At 38.8% G+C, this 18125-nt stretch overlaps 1 non-coding gene across 1 annotated transcript; it reads left to right on the top strand.

The window, feature by feature from the left end:
* Positions 1–2697: 2697 nt before the first annotated feature.
* Positions 2698–2804, top strand: LOC127077046 (small nucleolar RNA R71). The gene has a single exon (XR_007787033.1). It is a non-coding gene; the product is annotated as a small nucleolar RNA R71 (small nucleolar RNA).
* The last annotated feature ends 15321 nt before the right edge of the window (positions 2805–18125 follow it).

Raw genomic sequence — 18125 nt, 5'->3', positions numbered from 1 at the left:
GTTCGAGATGATGTGTCCTAAAACAATTCCTTCCTTTACCATAAAGTGGCATTTTTCCCAATTAAGTACTAGGTTTACTTTTACACATCGCTCTAGAACTCTTTCTAGGTTTTCAAGGCATTCTTCAAAGCTTTGTCCGCATACGGAAAAGTCATCCATAAATACTTCCATGATGTTTTCGAGAAAATCGGCGAATATTGCCATCATGCACCTTTGGAAGGTTGCAAGAGCATTACACAAGCCAAACGGCATTCGTCTATAAGCGAAGGTACCAAAAGGACACGTGAACGTTGTCTTTTCTTGGTCATCAGGATGAATTGGTATTTGAAAGAAGCCTGAGTAACCGTCTAGATAGCAGAAATGAGAATGTTTTGCTAATCGTTCTAACATCTGGTCAATGAATGGTAAAGGGAAATGATCTTTTCGGGTTGCTTTGTTTAGTTTCCTATAGTCAATACACATTCTCCATCCCGATTCGATTCGTTTGGTTATAGTTTCTCCTTTTTCATTTTCAATAACTGTTATACCTCCTTTCTTTGGTACTATGTGTACAGGACTAACCCATTTGCTATCAGATATAGGATATATGATACCTGCCTCTAATAACTTGGTTATTTCCTTCTTCACTACCTCACTCAGGATCGGGTTTATTTTCCTCTGGTGTTCCCTAGAAGTTTTACACTCTTCTTCTAGCATGATGCGGTGCATACAAATAGAAGGACTTATTCCTTTAAGATCGGTGATGTTGTATCCTAGTGCGGTTGGATATTTTCTTAAGATATGCAGGAGTTTTTCTGTTTCGAGTCTTCCTAAGTCTGCATTAACTATCACTGGTCGTTCAAGTTCTAAGTCTAGGAATTCATATCTCAGATTTTTGGGAAGTGTTTTCAGGTCTAGGGTTGGTTTCTTAAGGCATTGCGTAGGGTCCGGTGTTATTGCTAAACATTGGTTAAGTTTGTCTTCTGCAAGATAGTCAGATGATTTGTCTTTTTCTAACTCTGTTTCTTTTATGCATTCATCGATGATATCCATGAAGTAACATGTATCTTCTATTGCAGGTGCTTTCAAAAATTGGGAAAGAATGAACTCAATTTCTCTTCTCCTACTTCGAAAGTGAGTCGTCCTCGTTTTACGTCTATGATCGCACCGGCAGTTGCTAAGAACGGTCTTCCCAGTATAATGGGTGTAACTTCATCTTCTCTAATGTCCGTAATTATAAAATCAGTTGGAATGTAGAATTGACCTATGCGCACGGGAACGTTTTCAAAAATTCCTACAGGATATCTAACGAAACGATTTGCTAGTTGCACAGACATTTTGGTTGGTCTTAATTCTCCCATTTCCAGTTTCTTGCATATGGATAAAGGCATAACACTAATGCCGGCTCCTAAATCGCAGAAGGCTTTGTCGATGACAAATTTTCCTATGTGACAGGGTATAGAGAAACTACCCGGGTCTTTGAGTTTAGGAGGCATATTCTGGATTATAGCGCTACATTCAGCAGTGAGTGTAACAGTTTCGCTATCTTCAAGTTTCCTTTTATTAGAAAGAATTTCTTTTAAGAACTTGGCATATGAGGGCATCTGCGTAATAGCTTCTGTAAATGGAATTGTGACGTTTAATTGTTTCAGTAGGTCAACAAATTTTTTAAATTGGCCCGCATCTTTGGTTTTAATAAGCCTTTAAGGGTAAGGGATAGATGGTTTATAAGGTGGTGGAGGTACATAAGGTTCCTTCTTTTCTACGGTTTCCTTATTACTCTCTTCCTTTTCCTTAGTTTTATTTTCTTCCTCAGTTGACTTTTTAGAGTTTTGGTTTTCTATCCTTGGGTCAGACGGTCCTTCCACTTCCGTTCTACTTCTTAGTATAATTGCATGAGCGTGGCTTCTCGGGTTAGGTTGGGGTTGTCCAGGAAATGTACCAGTTGGGGAAGCAGTATGCGCTTGTTGTTGAGCTACTTGTGATATTTTGGTTTCCAGCATTTTGTTATGGGTAGCCAGGGCATCTACTTTACTTGCTAGTTGTTTAATTTGTTCGCCAGTGTGTACATTCTGGTTTAAGAAATCTTTATTGGTTTGCTGTTGAGAAGCTATAAAGTTTTCCATCATGATTTCCAAGTTGGATTTCCTAGGGGCGTTATTGTTAGGTGTAGATGGGATCGGCTTTTGATATCCCGGGGGTATAGCTGGGGCTTGATTCGGAGATTGTCCAGGTGCGTATAAAGCATTATTACTCTTATATGAAAAATTTGGGTGATTCTTCCAATTTGAGTTATAGGTATGCGAGTAGGGGCTTCCTTGAGCATAGTTTACTTGCTCCGCTTGGATTCCTGTTAGGAGTTGACAATCTGCAGGAGTGTGACCTTGGATTCCACAGACTTCGCAATTCTGAGTTATGGCAACCACGGTGGCTGGAGGTGATACATTTAAACTTTCAATTTTCTGGACCAGAGCATCCACCTTTGCGTTAACATGATCAAGGTTACTTATCTCGTACATGCCAGTTTTAGTTTGAGGTTTTTCTACCATTGTTCGTTCGCTTCCCCACTGATAGTGGTTTTGGGCCATGCTTTCGATAAGTTGGTAAGCATCAGCATAAGGTTTGTTCATTAGTGCACCACCTGCGGCGGCGTCTATTGTTAACCTCGTGTTGTACAAGAGACCATTATAGAAGGTATGAATTACTAACCAGTCCTCTAAACCATGGTGTGGATAAAGTCTCATCATGTCTTTGTATCTTTCCCATGCTTCGAAAAGAGACTCGTTATCTTTCTGTTTAAATCCATTTATCTGGGCTCTTAACATCGCTGTTTTGCTCGGCGGAAAATATCGGGCAAGAAAGACTTTCTTTAACTCGTTCCATGTGGTGACTGAGTTGGAAGGAAGAGACTGGAGCCATCTTCTAGCGCTATCTCTTAACGAGAAAGGAAAAAGACGAAGTCGAATTGCCTCTGAAGGGACACCGTTAGCTTTAACAGTATCAGCGTATTGGACAAATATGGATAAATGAAGGTTTGGATCCTCAGTAGGATTTCCAGAGAATTGGTTCTGTTGCACTGCCTGCAACAGTGAAGGTTTAAGTTCGAAGTTGTTTGCTTCGATTGCGGGTGGAGCAATACTCGAATGCGGCTCATCTTGCGATGGAGCGGCGTAATCTCGAAGAGCACGAGCTGGTTCTGCCATCTCGGGTTTCGGCGAAGGAAGAAGATTTTTGAGATCAGGAAGTTCGACAGGAGGGAGATTGTTCGCAGCATGGTATTCCCGAATTCGTCGTAAGACTCGGAGATATAGTTCGATATCGTTGATTCGTAAGTAGAACGGCTCGCCTTGTGAGCGAGTGTGTGGCATACAAATCAACGAAAGAAAGAAAAGAAAAGAAAAATAAGCCTTAGTCTCTACAACGTAACAGAAGAGTTACGATATCGACTAAATAAAAGTCCCCGGCAACGGTGCCAAAAACTTGATCGCGACTTAATGAGTCGAATTTGGGGTACAAACTGCAAGTGCACAGTTTTATCGCGTAGTTTTAAAAGATATCGATCCCACAGGGACTTATGAATCGATATACCGTTTTCTAAGGTTACTTCGTAAAGCTAAGGCGGATAACACTTTGATTGTTTGGGGGGAAAGTTAAAACTAAAATAAGATCTAAATTAAATATTAATTAAGCGGATATCGGTATGTAGTTCGTCGTAATTAGGGAATCAATTCTTCGTTGGTTTCTTGGTTTTAAAATAAATCTTTTCAGTAGACACTATTGATTAAAAGCCTTTTCTCAAACTCTCGCTCTGTTGAATAAACTATGATTTTATATTAACATAGCTGTCACTTATTAGTTAAGTCCAAAATCACTTTTTGAAAACAATAGAATCCGTAGAAACTCTTTTTAAGAAAACACTAAACGTTTAAACATCCTTGTCTCAAACTCTCGCTCTGTTGACTTAGATTATATAATTAAATTCAAATGCTTAACTCTCGTCCTCACATTCAACCTTTAAAAATACTTTTTGAAAAAGATTAGAATTTAATTAACTCTAAAAATTGCTTTCGCCCTGATTTAGAATTAATGTCCAATTTACACTGTCCAGTTAAAAACTCACACTCTCGTTCTATTGATTTTAACTTCTTTATGTCTTTTACTTTCGTACAAAACCTTGTTATTAAACCTGTAAATTGAGACCGTAAAAAAGAGTGATTTTATTTTTAAATGTAATTAAACCAACTTAGTTTTGATTCCTTCATTCCGCTTACTCTACATACCGATACCTAAATAAATTAGCCAGACATGCTTAACAGATCTAAATAATCAGCATGCATAAATAATTCCATCTCAGACAAATAATATAAATAAACAGTAAAGCAGAGCATATATAAATTCAAACAATAATTAAAGAACCTGAATAATTTATAGCAATCTTGAACACTCCACCACAGACCGGTTGGATTTGTTCTTGAATTCTTCAATCCGACAGGAAAATAAAAGTGAAGGAATAATAATCTAGGGTCTAACGTAAGGTTAGATCTAGTAAAAGATACACAATAGTTTCCGGTGTAGAAACTATTGTGTGAAAAATTAATTAAGTGCTGAAAGATTAACTGGAAAGGAAAGTAAAAATAAGAATTGCAATTAAAAGCAAAAACAGTAAAGGAAAAATAATGGTATGCTTGCACGGCTGGAAGAAGAAAATTGAACGAAGCGGAGAGTCTCGCAGGATTTGCCAAAAGCTACTATTTATATTGGTCACTTGTTGTAACTGTTTCCAAAGGTCTTCCGTGTAAAGAGTCTTCACGTTGCAAATGGTCAAGCGTAACAATAGGCCTCAACGTCTTTGTTGCGCTTCTGAAGCCAAAAATATAGGGGAATGGTGTGACGTCCGTCACACCATGTGTTACGCTCGTAACACAAGTAGGTAGGGCATGACGCTCGTCACAGCTTGTGTGACGCTCGTCACGGGCGCATCGCCTTACTTTTGGGCTGGGCTTTGGCTTGGTGGAATTTTCTTCTTTTCATTTCTTTTTGCACCTCCTTTTCTTCCTTTTTCACTTGTGCTTCAAATAAGCTACCTGGGATAAATAGAATGAAAATACCGAGTAATATCGAATAAAATGAAGTAAATTGAAGTAAATAATAATATAATTTAATTAAATCGAGTCCTAGAATGTGAAATTATTTCATGTTATCAGAACTCCGTTGTACTTTTCATCAAGGGGCACCCGGACATGACATTGAGAACTGCTATCCGCTCAAGTACGAAGTTTAGAAGCTGATAAAAAGTGGAATGGTATCCTTCGAGGACCGTGCGCCGAAAGTTAAAGAAAATCCACTGCCTGCTCATGGGAATTCTTATGTTAATATGGTGGATGGTTGTCCCGGAGAGTTTAAAGTGTTTGATGTTCGTTTCATCCGGAGGTCCTTAGCTGCAATGCATAAGGACATTTTTATGGTGAGTTGTTGATTCTAACTGTTGGCAGCAATTTTGGTAAAACAAAGAGTGTTCATAAGATGTCATGTGTGATGTCTTAACATAAGATATCCTATGTCCCTGTTGGAGTTAAAGAACATATGCAAGCATGATTGTTTCAGAATGCCACATAAAATAACAAGGCTTCTGATATTGGTTGTACCTGCTGGAGCTTAACTAGAAGACATGTTCATGCAGGATTGTTTCAGATGACATACACAATGTCATGGTATCTGATATGGCTGTACCTGCTATAAAAAGAAATATGGATTATGCAGGATTTTTCCAGATGTCAAACCCGATGTCATGACATCCTGTTCACAGAACATTCAGTATGAATGTCTGGTGTTTTGTGATTGCACAATTAATGGCAATCATTGGTTGATTGAAGATATGGCTAGCTGGCGCATTCTTTCAGGGATTTCAACCAGATTTACTTATTTTCCAGGGAGATCTATACAGCTGTTTTATAAAAAGATTTGATTGGAAAATAGATTTAGGGTTTTCAAGATGTCCAATGTTTCTATAAAAGGGGACTCAGAAAACCTGTTTGTACACATAACCAAGACTGAGCGAAATTTAGAGAGAGAGCTAGGGTTTGTGTTTGTAGGTCATTCAAGTCATCCATTGATGATTGAATTGGAATGATTTGTCTTTTTGATCAAAGCTTTGAAGCAAGATCAAGAGTGTGTCTTCTTGATTGAAATTGTGAAGTAAAATCAAGAGTTTGTAATTGAAAAGTATTTTCTCTTCACAAGGGATTGTTGTTTAAGATCACGGGTTTGTGATTGTAAGGGAAGTGAGTGGGTTCTCATATCTAAGAGTGCTTAGGTAGAAATTGCACGGGTAGACATTTGGTGAGAAAGACTGTAACTTGGTGAAGTGTACGGATAGTCTTTGAACTAATTCTATTATAGTGAATTTCCGTCCTGGCTTGGTAGCCCCCAGACGTAGGTGAGTTGCACCGAACTGGGTTAACAATTGCTTGTGTGATTTGCTTTTCAATTCTGTTTAATTATCCATTGTGTATTAACAGATATTAGTGTCGTGACATTACCTTCGACATCTTATATCTGATACCAGAATTTCAATTGGTATCAGAGCAGGCATCCTGCTCTGGCTCTGGGTGAGATCTAGGGAGAATACTTTCTGGTACAATGGAGAGGGATGGAGGATTTGTTCTTAGGCCACCAATTTTGGATGGTTCTAACTATGACTATTGAAAACAAAGAAATGTTGCCTTTTTAAAATCCCTTGATAACAAGGCGTGGAAAGCTGTCTTGACAGGCTGGGTGCATCCTGTTGTTACTAAAGAAGGAGAAGCCACTACTGAGAAAAAGCCTGAAGAACAATGGTCCAAGGAGGAGGATGACCTAGCCCTTGGAAATTCTAAAGCTTTGAATGCCATCTTCAATGGAGTGGACAAGAACATCTTCAGATTGGTAAACAATTGTGAAATAGCTAACGATGCTTGGGACATTCTCAAGACCACTCATGAAGGCACATCCAGGGTAAAGATGTCTAGACTACAGCTACTCACCTCCAAGTTTGAAAACTTAAGGATGAAAGAAGAAGAGAATAATCATGAATTTCACATGAGTATCCTTGAGATTGCTAATGCTTCAGGAGCCCTGGGAGAGAAAATGACAGATGAAAAGTTGGTAAGAAAAATACTCAGGTCACTCCCTAAGAGATTTGCAATGAAGGTAACTGCCATAGAAGAGTCTCAAGACATCTCCAACATGAGGGTAGATGAGCTAATTGGCTCCCTCCAAACCTTTGAGATGGGATTGGTTGAGGGAACTGAAAAGAAAACCAAGAGCATTGCCTTTGTTTCCAACATAGAAGAGGAAAACAGTCAAGATGTGGATAAAGAGTGGGTAAATGAAGTTGCAATGTTGGGGAGACAATTTAACAGATTGTTAAAGAAAATGGATGTCAGATCCAAGGCAAATGTCAAAAACATCTCATCTGACATCAGCAATGGAAGAAGAGTAAGGTCAGAAGAAAAGCCCAAAGAAGGAAAAGAAGTAAAGTGCTATGAATGTGGGTATGGACACATTAGAACAGAATGTGGTACCTACCTCAAGAAGCAGAAGATGAGTCTTGCTGCCACCTGGTCAGATGAGAGTGATACAGAGGAGGCTGCAAATCTTGTGACTGCTTTGACAGGAAGATGGGAATCTAATGAAGACTCAAGTGATGGTGAAGTAACCTTTGAGGAATTGGCCTCTACCTACAGAGAGCTGTGTTAGAAAAGTGTAGAGCTGAACAAGCAGTCTTTAAACTAGGAGAAAGACATAACTCAACTTGAGAATGAGAAGGTAGAATACTTGGAAACCATCTCTAACTTGAAAACAGAAGTTGTGGCTTTAAAGGTCAAGCTAGATGAAGATCAATAAGTTGAGAGCCGGAAGATAGTTCAATTGGAGAAAGAAAAAGCAGAACATGTGGAGACCATCCTCAAGCTAAAGACTGAAGTTGTGCTCTTAAACTCAAAACTAGAAGAGACAACCAAGTATGTAAGGATGCTGAACAATGGATCTGACTCCTTAGACAAGATTCTTCAAACTGGACAAATCACAGGAGTCAAATCTGGATTAGGGTACCATAAAACTAAGGTTGAAAGTAGTTACACTGGCTGCAAACCTCAAGCTAAATGTAGCAATAGTAAGAGCAGTTTCAAGATGTCACATCATATGTCATACCACCATAAGAAAGAACAGCAGAAAGACAAAAGATGGAGATGTCATTATTGTGGGAAATTTGGACACTTAAGGCCCTTCTGCTATAAGCTGTATGGTTATCCTACCCCCTTTCATCAACATCATCAGAAGAGAAAACAGCAGGATGGCAAACACCAAAGATGGAGATGTCAATACTATGGGAAATCTGGACACTCTAAGTCTTCCTGTTATAAGCTGTATGGTTATCCTAGCCATGTTCATCTACAGACTCACTATCAACCTAGATCCAAACATCACAGGCCTATCAACAAGAAGCAATGGGTTCCTAAGACTAATGTTACAAGTCTAACAGCGCACAAAGAAGAGTGGTATTTTGATAGTGGATGCTCTAGACACGTGACTGGGAACTCATACTTGATAATTGATCTTCACCCTCATGACTTAAGCTATGTAACCTTTGGTGATGGAGCTAAAGGTGAAATAAAGGGGATAGGCAAGCTTGAGTGTCCTGGAGCTCCTAAACTTGACAATATTCTACTGGTCAAGGGCTTGACTTCAAATCTAATAAGCATCAGTCAGCTAGGGGATCAAGGTCTGAATATCATCTTCACTAAAACTGAATGTCTGATTGTGAACAAAGACAGTGAAGTAATTATGAAAGGAATCAGGACCAACAAAAACTGCTACATGTGGAGCTCTAAAATGGATAACCCCTCTAAGATAAGTACAGTTGCAAGAAGAGACATCAAGGGAAAGGAAAAGTGTTAGATAAGGGTGCTAATACCTAACCTCAAGGAAGAAAAGGTCATGATGGACCAAACACCTGAACACATGACTGGTGGTATGAAGTCTGAAGGTAGTGAGAGCTTTGTGGAACTGAGACACAAGGAACTATGTCAGTTGAAAACAACACTGCTCAACCAGGGTGGTTGAAATTACTGATAATTATCTACAATGTCACACTCGATGCAATGACATTGAATTATGACAACCCATATGGTACACCTATTCAGCACAGCTGGACCAAGACTGCAAAGGATTTGTATGATGTCCAACTGAAATATGAAAAGGGAAAATTAGGGGCTTGGCTTCTTGAGAAAATATGGCAATTAATGTGGAGTGGAAAAGGCAAGAAAAATATTGTCTGCCCAATGAAAAGAAAAAGCCACATTAATAATGAATCATCTCCTAGTATTGGAAATATCATCTATTTCATTTGCACACTCTGCCTGAACACAATTCTTTCCATCTTCCTCAAACTTCTCAAAGAACCTTTGCTAGGGCAATGAAAGTTTTCTCAAAAGTTCAACAACATGTCTCAACATCCGTCAACATCTAGCTCAAAATCCTTTCATACTAGAACTTCCTCCATGGAATTTTTAGATGAAGAGCTGATAGACGCAACCCCTATGCGTATGATACCAGGTGACGTTCCAGGCTCCCCTTCCATGGCTAGAGCTAAGCAAGGCAACACTCCTGAAAAATCGCCTGATAAAGAGGACATGCACTCTACTGATCGCATAATAAGAAACCTAGTTACTAGGATACTGAATGAAGAGCATAGAGTTAAGGACATTTTTACCCCTCTGTCCAGAAGGGACCCTCACCTAAGGTAGAAACCCAAGCTGAGAAAGATGATGACTCATCTAAAACGGAAAAGGAAGTAGCTGCTGAGGGACTATGTTCTCTTGGAAAAAACTTACCTAGTATGTCTTCTGATACTAGTGTAGCTAATAGACTGAGAAAAAGGAAGAGTATGGCTGAGATAAGGACATGTAGGGAAGAGAAAAGGGTTGCTGGTATAGGTCCCTCCAAGACTTGGAGTAAAGTAGAGGTCAGTAAGATGAAGGAAAGTGAGAGTTCTGAATCTGAGGAGGATGTCGAATATGATGTCTCAAACTTTCCCCCTGTTAAAAGGAAGCCTGTATAGAAGTCTCCAAATAAAGTGGTTGTTGTTGATCTTGACAATATCTCGTTTCACGTGGAAGGTGGTGCTTCCAAATGGAAGTTTGTGACTCAGAGAAGGGTAGCAGTTGAAAGAGAAATGGGAAAAGAGGCAAGTGAAGTAAAGGAAGTCATGGAGTTAATTAAGATAGCTGGTCTTATGAAAACTGTGACTGCTCTGCCTCAGTGCTATGAGGGGTTGGTCAAAGTATTCATTGTGAACATCCCTGAGGAGCTATCTGATAAAAGCATCAGGGAGGGCTGCAAAGTTTTTGTAAGGGGTAAGTGTGTGAAACTTTCACCTACTATCATCAACAAGTTCCTAGGGAGGGGAACTAATGGAGGAGTAGATCTAGAGACCACAGACAATGAGGTCTATAGAATTATTACAGCTGGCCAAGTTAAGGAATGGCCTAGTAGGAAACACCTATCAGCTAGTAAGCTCACTGTGAAATATTCCATTTTGCATAAGATTGGATCAGCAAATTGGGTACCTACTAATCACATATCTACCATCTCCATTGCTCTTGGGAGGATCATTCATGCCATTGGAACTAAGATAAACTACAATTTTGGAAAGTTTGTGTTTGATCAAACCATCAAACATGCCTCCACCAATGCTGTAAAGTTGCCCATTGCATTCCCATCTATCATCTGTGGCATCATCCTGAGTCAACAACCAGGAATCCTGAGTACAAGTGATATTCCAAGCAGGAGAAAGACCCCTCTATCAATTCACTATAAGCTTTTTGAGGGTAGTCATGTCAATGATGTTGTTATGACATCTGCCAGAAGGGAACCTGCATCTCAAGGGTGCCTAATTAATCAATTGAAAGATACCTGTAAGGAATTGGAGGAAGGTATGAAGGTGGCCAAGGCAAGAAAAGAAGCTTTGGAAGCCCTTATCTGTAGCCTTGAAAAGGAGGAGTTAGAGAAGGCTGGAAAGGATTCAGATGGAAAAACACAATCCAGTGGCAGCTCTAGAAGCTCTGAGGGTTCTGAAGATGAAGATGAAGGTGAAGGAGAAACATCTTCTTCTGATTAATGGGTCCTAGCTGAATTGAAGACTGGAAGGGGTGCTGGAAGGTGTGGTGGAAGTTCTTGCCGTTTGGAAGGCTGTTGTCTTGTTTGGGTTTTTGTTGTTGTATTTTGTGGCAGTCCTCTTGATGCCTGTTATGTAATATTTAGGGCTCTTAATGAGTTCCTTGGATTTGTTCATTATTCCAGCTATCACAGCTGTGTTTAATGATGTTGTGTACTTCCTGAATATTCTGTTCTAACATGCTTAATGTTATAACATCTGTTTTAACTTTCTCTGCTAGGCTAACAGACATTTATTTTGTCTGATTGGTCACCTTTGGTCAATTTTTACTAAAAAGGGGGAGAAGGACAACTATTATTGAAAGAGGTGCACAGGTGTTGATGTTATAGCAGATGTTAGTGTGACATTCTGGCTGGTACATGTGATGGAGTTACAGTAGCTGTTTTTTTGGGGAATGCACAGATTTAGGGGGAGAAGAAGTATCCTTGTGCATTGTGCATTTGTGTGTCTTACTAGTTGCATCCATAACTAGTAATTCTGTTGATTGCTGCACAGATTTAGGGGGAGGAGAAGTACCCTTGTGCATGTGTGTATTACTAGTAGCCATAGCTAGTAATTGTTTTTGCTTCTGTTGCTGATTAAACTACTGTTATATGGTTTAACTGCTGATAGTTTGCCTTGTGAACAAAAAGGACAGATATATGTTTTAGCCAAAATTTGCCAAAGGGGGAGTTTGTTGATTCTAAGTGTTGGCAGCAATTTTGGTAAAACAAAGAGTGTTCACAAGATGTCATGTGTGATGTCTTAACATAAGATATCCTATGTACCTGCTGGAGTTAAAGAACATATGCAAGCAGGATTGTTTCAGAATGCCTCATAAAATAACAAGGCTTCTGATATTGGTTGTACCTGCTGGAGCTTAACTAGAAGACATGTTCATGCAGGATTGTTTCAGATGACATATACAATGTCATGGTATCTGATATGAGTGTACCTGCTATAAAAAGAAATATGGATTATGCAGGATTTCTCCAGATGTCAGACCCGATGTCATGACATTCTGTACACAGAACCTTCAACATGAATGTCTGGTGTTTTGTGATTGCACAATTAATGGCAATCATTGGTTGATTAAGATATGGCTAGTTGGCGCATTCTTTCAGGGATTTCAACCAGATTTACTTATTTTCTAGGGAGATCTATACAGCTGTTTTATAAAAAGATTTGATTGGAAAATAGATTTAGGGTTTTCAAGATGTCCAATGTTTCTATAAAAGGGGACTCAGAAACCTGTTTGTACACACAAAAGAGCTAGGGTTTATGTCTGTAGGTCATTCAAGTCATCCATTGATGATTGAATTGGACTGATTTGTCTTCTTGATCAAAGCTTTGAAGTAAGATCAAGAGTGTGTCTTCTTGATTGAAACTGTGAAGTAAAATTAAGAGTTTGTAATTGAAAAGTATTTTCTTTTCACAAGGGATTGTTGTTTAAGATCACGGGTTTGTGATTGTAAGGGAAGTGAGTGGGTTCTCATATCTAAGAGTGCTTAGGTGGAAATTGCATGGGTAGAGATTAGGTGAGAAAGACTGTAACTTGGTGAAGTGTACGGATAGTCTTTGAACTAATTCTATTATAGTGAATTTCCTTCCTGAATTGGTAACCCCCAGACGTAGGTGAGTTGCACCGAACTGGGTTAACAATTGCTTGTGTGATTTGCTTTTCAATTCTGTTTAATTATCCATTGTGTATTAACAGATATTAGTGTCGTGACATTACCTTCAACATCTTATATCTGATACCAGAATTTCATGAGTGATTGTGAGCATGACCATGACGGTTGTGCTATCTGCAGTGTCAACCCTATGGGTTGTGTGGTAGTGAAAAGGGATATCAAGCGGTTGATGGATGAAGGCATGATCCAAATTGTTCAATCTCGTCATGTAGATGACGATGTGAATGTCATAGTGCCCATTTTCAAGAATGTGGAAAGAATAGTCATTCAGTATGGCAACATTAATAGTAACAACAATAGTCAAAGATCTGTATCGTCGTTGGTCATACGGTTAACGGGTCCAGTCCCGTTTTCATCCGATAAAGCTGTTCCGTATCAGCACAATGCGACGATGTTGAAAGATGGTCAAGAGGTTCCATTTCCTACGGCCAGTTCTGTATTTAGTATTGTTGATGCTACTAAGGTGACCCGTAGCGGTCGAGTGTGTTGGTCGGTGTTCCCAAAAGATAAAGAATAATCAACTGTCAATAAGAAAGTGAAAGTGCCACCCGTAGATATGGTTAGTGCTCCAAAGTGTCAGTCTAGTGAAACCACCAATTTGAAGGCTAATGATGATGATGAGGTACTTCGTCTAATAAAGAAGAGTGAGTTTAATGTGGTGGAGCAGCTGCTCCAAACCCCCTCAAAGATTTCAGTATTGTGTCTGCTAATGAATTCAGAAGCGCATAGGGAAGCACTACAAAGAGTTCTGGAGCAAGCGTTTGTGGAACATGATTTTACGGTGGATCAGTTTGATCATATAGTAGCTAACATCACTTCTTGCAATAACCTCGATTTTTGTGATGAGGAACTCCATGAGGAGGGTAGGAATCATAATCTGGCTTTGCATATTTCCATGAATTTCAAAGATGACGCTTTAACCAATGTATTGGTTGACACCGGGTCTTCATTGAACGTACTGCCGAAGTCAAATCTTTCAAAGATGTCATATCAAGAAGCATCTATGAGGTATAGTGGTGTAATCATTAAAGCTTTTGACGGTTCATGCAGAACAGTGATAGGTGAAGTGGACCTTCTAGTGAAGATAGGTCCGAGTGATTTTCAAATTACTTTTCAAGTAATGGATATCCACCCGGCCTACAATTTTCTGTTGGGAAGACCATGGATTCACGAAGTGGGAGCTTCCATGTTGCATCAGAAGCTCAAAATTTTCAAGAATGGGAAATTAGTCATTGCTGGCGGGGAGAAGGCGTTTTTGGTTAGCCACCTGTCATATTTCTCTTATGTTGAAGTTAAGGATGAGGTTGGAACTTCGTTCCAAGCCTTACCTATTTTTGCTGAAAAGAGAGTTGGGGCACCTATGTCCTCATTGAAAGATGCAAAGAAGATTTTTGAAGAAGGCAATGTTGATCAGTGGGGGCGCATGGTAGAGGTCTCCGACAACAAAGGTAGATTCGATCTGGGTTTTCAGCAAGGTTTGTCTATTGCTAGATCAGAGGATATGCAACTTAGATTCGGTAGTGGAGGGTTCATTCATGGCAATGAAAAACACTTAGCTATTGTGCTAGAGGATGACGAAGAGGAAGACTGCACCAATTTTGTGACGCATGGAAAGGCTTGCAAAAATTGGACTGCTATTGATATTCCTATTATTTTGCATCAATATAAGTAATTGCTTTTATATGTTTTAAAAATACTTCTCCTATTCCTAAGGGGGGAGTGAACATTGTTAGGCATTTCAAATTTGATCAACAATAAAAATTAATTTTATTCATCCACATCTATGATGTTTGTTTTTACGTTTTGCTTTATTTTGAAAATGGTAATCACAAAGAACATAAATAAATAATATAATTGTCCATCTGCATAATATTTGGTCACAAAATTCACTTCTCTAAAATCAAAATATCAAATCATTATGCAGGTTGGTTCCTAACCCCATTGAATACATTGATCCTTCTCCTTCTCCAAATTTTGAATTCCCTGTGTTTGAAGCCGATGAAGAAAGTGATGAAGAAGTAAGTGATGAATTGTCTCATCTTCTCGAGCATGATGGAAAGACCATTCAGTCTTTCGAAGAGCAGAATGAGTTAGTCAACTTGGGTTCCGAGGATGATGTGAAGGAAGTGAAGATTGGGTCTCGACTATGTCCAGATGCAAAGAAGGGGTTGGTTGACCTTCTTTGAGAGTATTCAGATGTGTTTGCTTGGTCCTATCAAGACATGCCAGGTTTGGATTCTGAGATTGTGGAGCATAGATTTCCGTTGAAGCCAGAATTCCCGCCAGTCAGGCAGAAGTTGAGAAGAACGCATCCTGATATGAGAGTAAAGATGAAAGAAGAAGTGCAGAAGCATATTGATGTCGTTTTCCTTGTGACCAGTGAATATCCATAATGGGTGGCCAATATTGTGCTTGTGCCGAAGAAAGATGGGAAAGTCTGCATGTGTGTCGATTATAGAGATTTGAATAAAGCTTGTCCGAAAGATGATTTCCCTCTGCCAAACATTGATATGTTGGTAGACAATGCTGCTAAATTCAAAGTCTTTTCGTTTATGAATGGATTTTCCGGATATAATCAGATCAAGATGGCACCCGAAGATATGGAGAAGACCATATTCATTACACCCTGGGGGACATTCTACTATAGAGTGATGCCTTTCGGTTTAAAGAATGTGGTGCAACTTACCAAAGAGCAATGACTACTCTTTTTAATGACATAATGCATAAAAAGATTGAAGTTTATATCGATGACATGATTGCTAAATCTATCGATGAAGAGGAACATGTTGAGCATTTGTTGAAGCTATTCCTGCGTTTGAGGAAGTATAAACTCCGCTTGAATCCCAATAAGTGTACTTTTTGTGTTCGTTCTGGTAAGTTGTTGGGCTTTATTGTCAGCGAGAAGGGTATTGAGGTTGATCCTGCCAAGGTCAAAGAAATACAAGAGATGCCTACGCCCAAAACTGAGCAGCAAGACAGAGGTTTTCTCAGCCGCTTGAATTATATTTCCAGATTCATTTCACACATGACTGCCACATGTGCGCCTATATTCAAGCTTCTTCAAAAAGATCAGTCTTGTGATTGGACTGAGGATTTCCAGAAAGCTTTTGACAGTATCAAAGAGTATTTGCATGAACCTCCGATTTTGACTCCACCTGTTGAAGGGAGACCGTTGATCATGTATTTGACTGTGCTTGAAGATAGTATGGGTTGTCTTTTGGGTAAGCAAGATGAGACTGGAAAGAAAGAATATGCAATTTACTACCTCGGTAAGAAGTTCACCGATTGTGAGACTCGAAACTCATTGCTTGAGAAAACTTGTTGCGGAATGAATTGGGCTGCTAAGCATCTGCGTCAGTATATGTTGAATCATACCACTTGGTTGATATCTAAAATGGATCCAATTAAGTATATATTTGAGAAGCCTGCTTTAACTTGGAGGATTGTCCGTTGGCACATGTTGTTATCAAAGTATGATATTGAATACTGATCTCAGAAAGCGATCAAAGGTAGTGTCTTGGATGACCATCTGGCTCCCCAACCGATTGAAGATTACCAGTCAGTGCAGTATGATTTTCCTGAAGAAGAGATCTTGTACTTGAAAATGAAAGATTGTGATGAACCATTGCTTGAAGAAGGGCCAGAACCTGGTTCCCGTTGGGGCATGGTATTTGATGGAGCTGTTAATTAGTATGGTAATGGCATTAGGGCAGTGATCATTACTCCTCAAGGTACACATTTTCCATTGACAACTAGATTGACTTTCAAGTGTACAAACAATATGGCAGAATATGAAGCTTGCATTATGGGGCTTGAAGAGGCAATTGATCTCATAATCATATATTTAGACGTCTTTGGAGATTCAGCTTTAGTTGTGAATCAGGTCAAAGGTGAATGGGAGACGAATCAACCCTGTTTGATACCATATAGAGATTATGCGAGGAGGAATTCAACTTTCCTTACAAAAGTAGAGTTTCATCATATCCCTCGAGATGAAAACTAGATGGCAGATGCTCTTGCAACATTGCCTTCAATGATCGTAGTGAATATTAGAATGAGGTTCCCAATTTGACTATGATGCGTCTTGATAGGCCAACTCATGTGTTTGCTGTTGAAGAGGTCAAAGATAAAAAGCCATGGTATTACGACATCAAATGTTTCCTCCAAAGTCAAATTTACCCGCTTGGCGTATCTTTGAAAGATAAGAAGACTTTGAGAAGATTAGCCTGCAACTTCTACCTGAATGGTGATGTGTTGTATAAGAGAAATTTCGATATGGTTCTACTCAGATGCATGGATAGACACGAAACAGAATTGTTGATGACTGAAGTCCATGATGGTTCCTTTGGTACTCATTCCAATGGACATGCAATGGCGAAGAAGATGTTGCGAGCAGGTTACTATTGACTGACAATGGAATCTGATTGTTGCAAGTGTGTGAAGAAATGCCACAAGTGTCAAATTTATGCAGATAAGATTCATGTTCCTCCGACACTGTTGAACTTCATTTCCTCTCTGTGGCCCTTCTCTATGTCAGGAATTGATATGATTGGCATGAGTGAGCCTAAATCTTCGAATGGACATCATTTCATTTTGGTGGCAATTGAATACTTCACAAAATGGTTTGAAGCGGCATCGTATGCAAATGTAACCAAGTAAGTTGTTGTAAGGTTTATCAAGAATCAAATTCTATGCTATTATGGTGTGCCAAGTAAGATCATTACTGATAATGGATAGAATACAAATGTACATGGGAGGAATTTTATCAAATTAAAATCATTCATTCATTATGGGAGATGAAATTTACATTTCATCAATCCCCTAAATCCAATGATTTTAATCCAACAAAATTCAAATCAACCTTGACCAAGGCCTACACACAAAGTCAAACTTCACAAGTCAATAAAAATGGCTTAACACAAATTCTACACAATTAACCAATTAAAATGCATTTAAATTAATTTATGTTTGATTAAAAACCTAAAACCTCTTCAAAACACCAATTAAATGGCCAAGAGATTTATCCTAGGTCAATGAAGGCCAAACGACCTTAGATAAAAAATTGCATACTTTTTTGAAAAGTCAGAAGTATTTTTAAACAATTAAAATATGCACAAAAACAATTAATTCATGAAGAATATCAAAATTAATCCAAAAAATAATTTTAATTCAGAAAATGAAAGAGGAAAATATTTGATTTTTTTTTTGTGAAAGTCCTATATTTTTTGGATTAAAAATTAAATTAATATGAATTAATT

Source organism: Lathyrus oleraceus, chromosome 4 (assembly GCF_024323335.1).
Source record: "Lathyrus oleraceus cultivar Zhongwan6 chromosome 4, CAAS_Psat_ZW6_1.0, whole genome shotgun sequence".
In the NCBI taxonomy this organism is placed as follows: domain Eukaryota; kingdom Viridiplantae; phylum Streptophyta; class Magnoliopsida; order Fabales; family Fabaceae; genus Lathyrus; species Lathyrus oleraceus.
The sequence above is the reverse complement of the archived record's forward strand: the minus strand, read 5'-3'. Positions and strand labels throughout refer to the sequence as shown.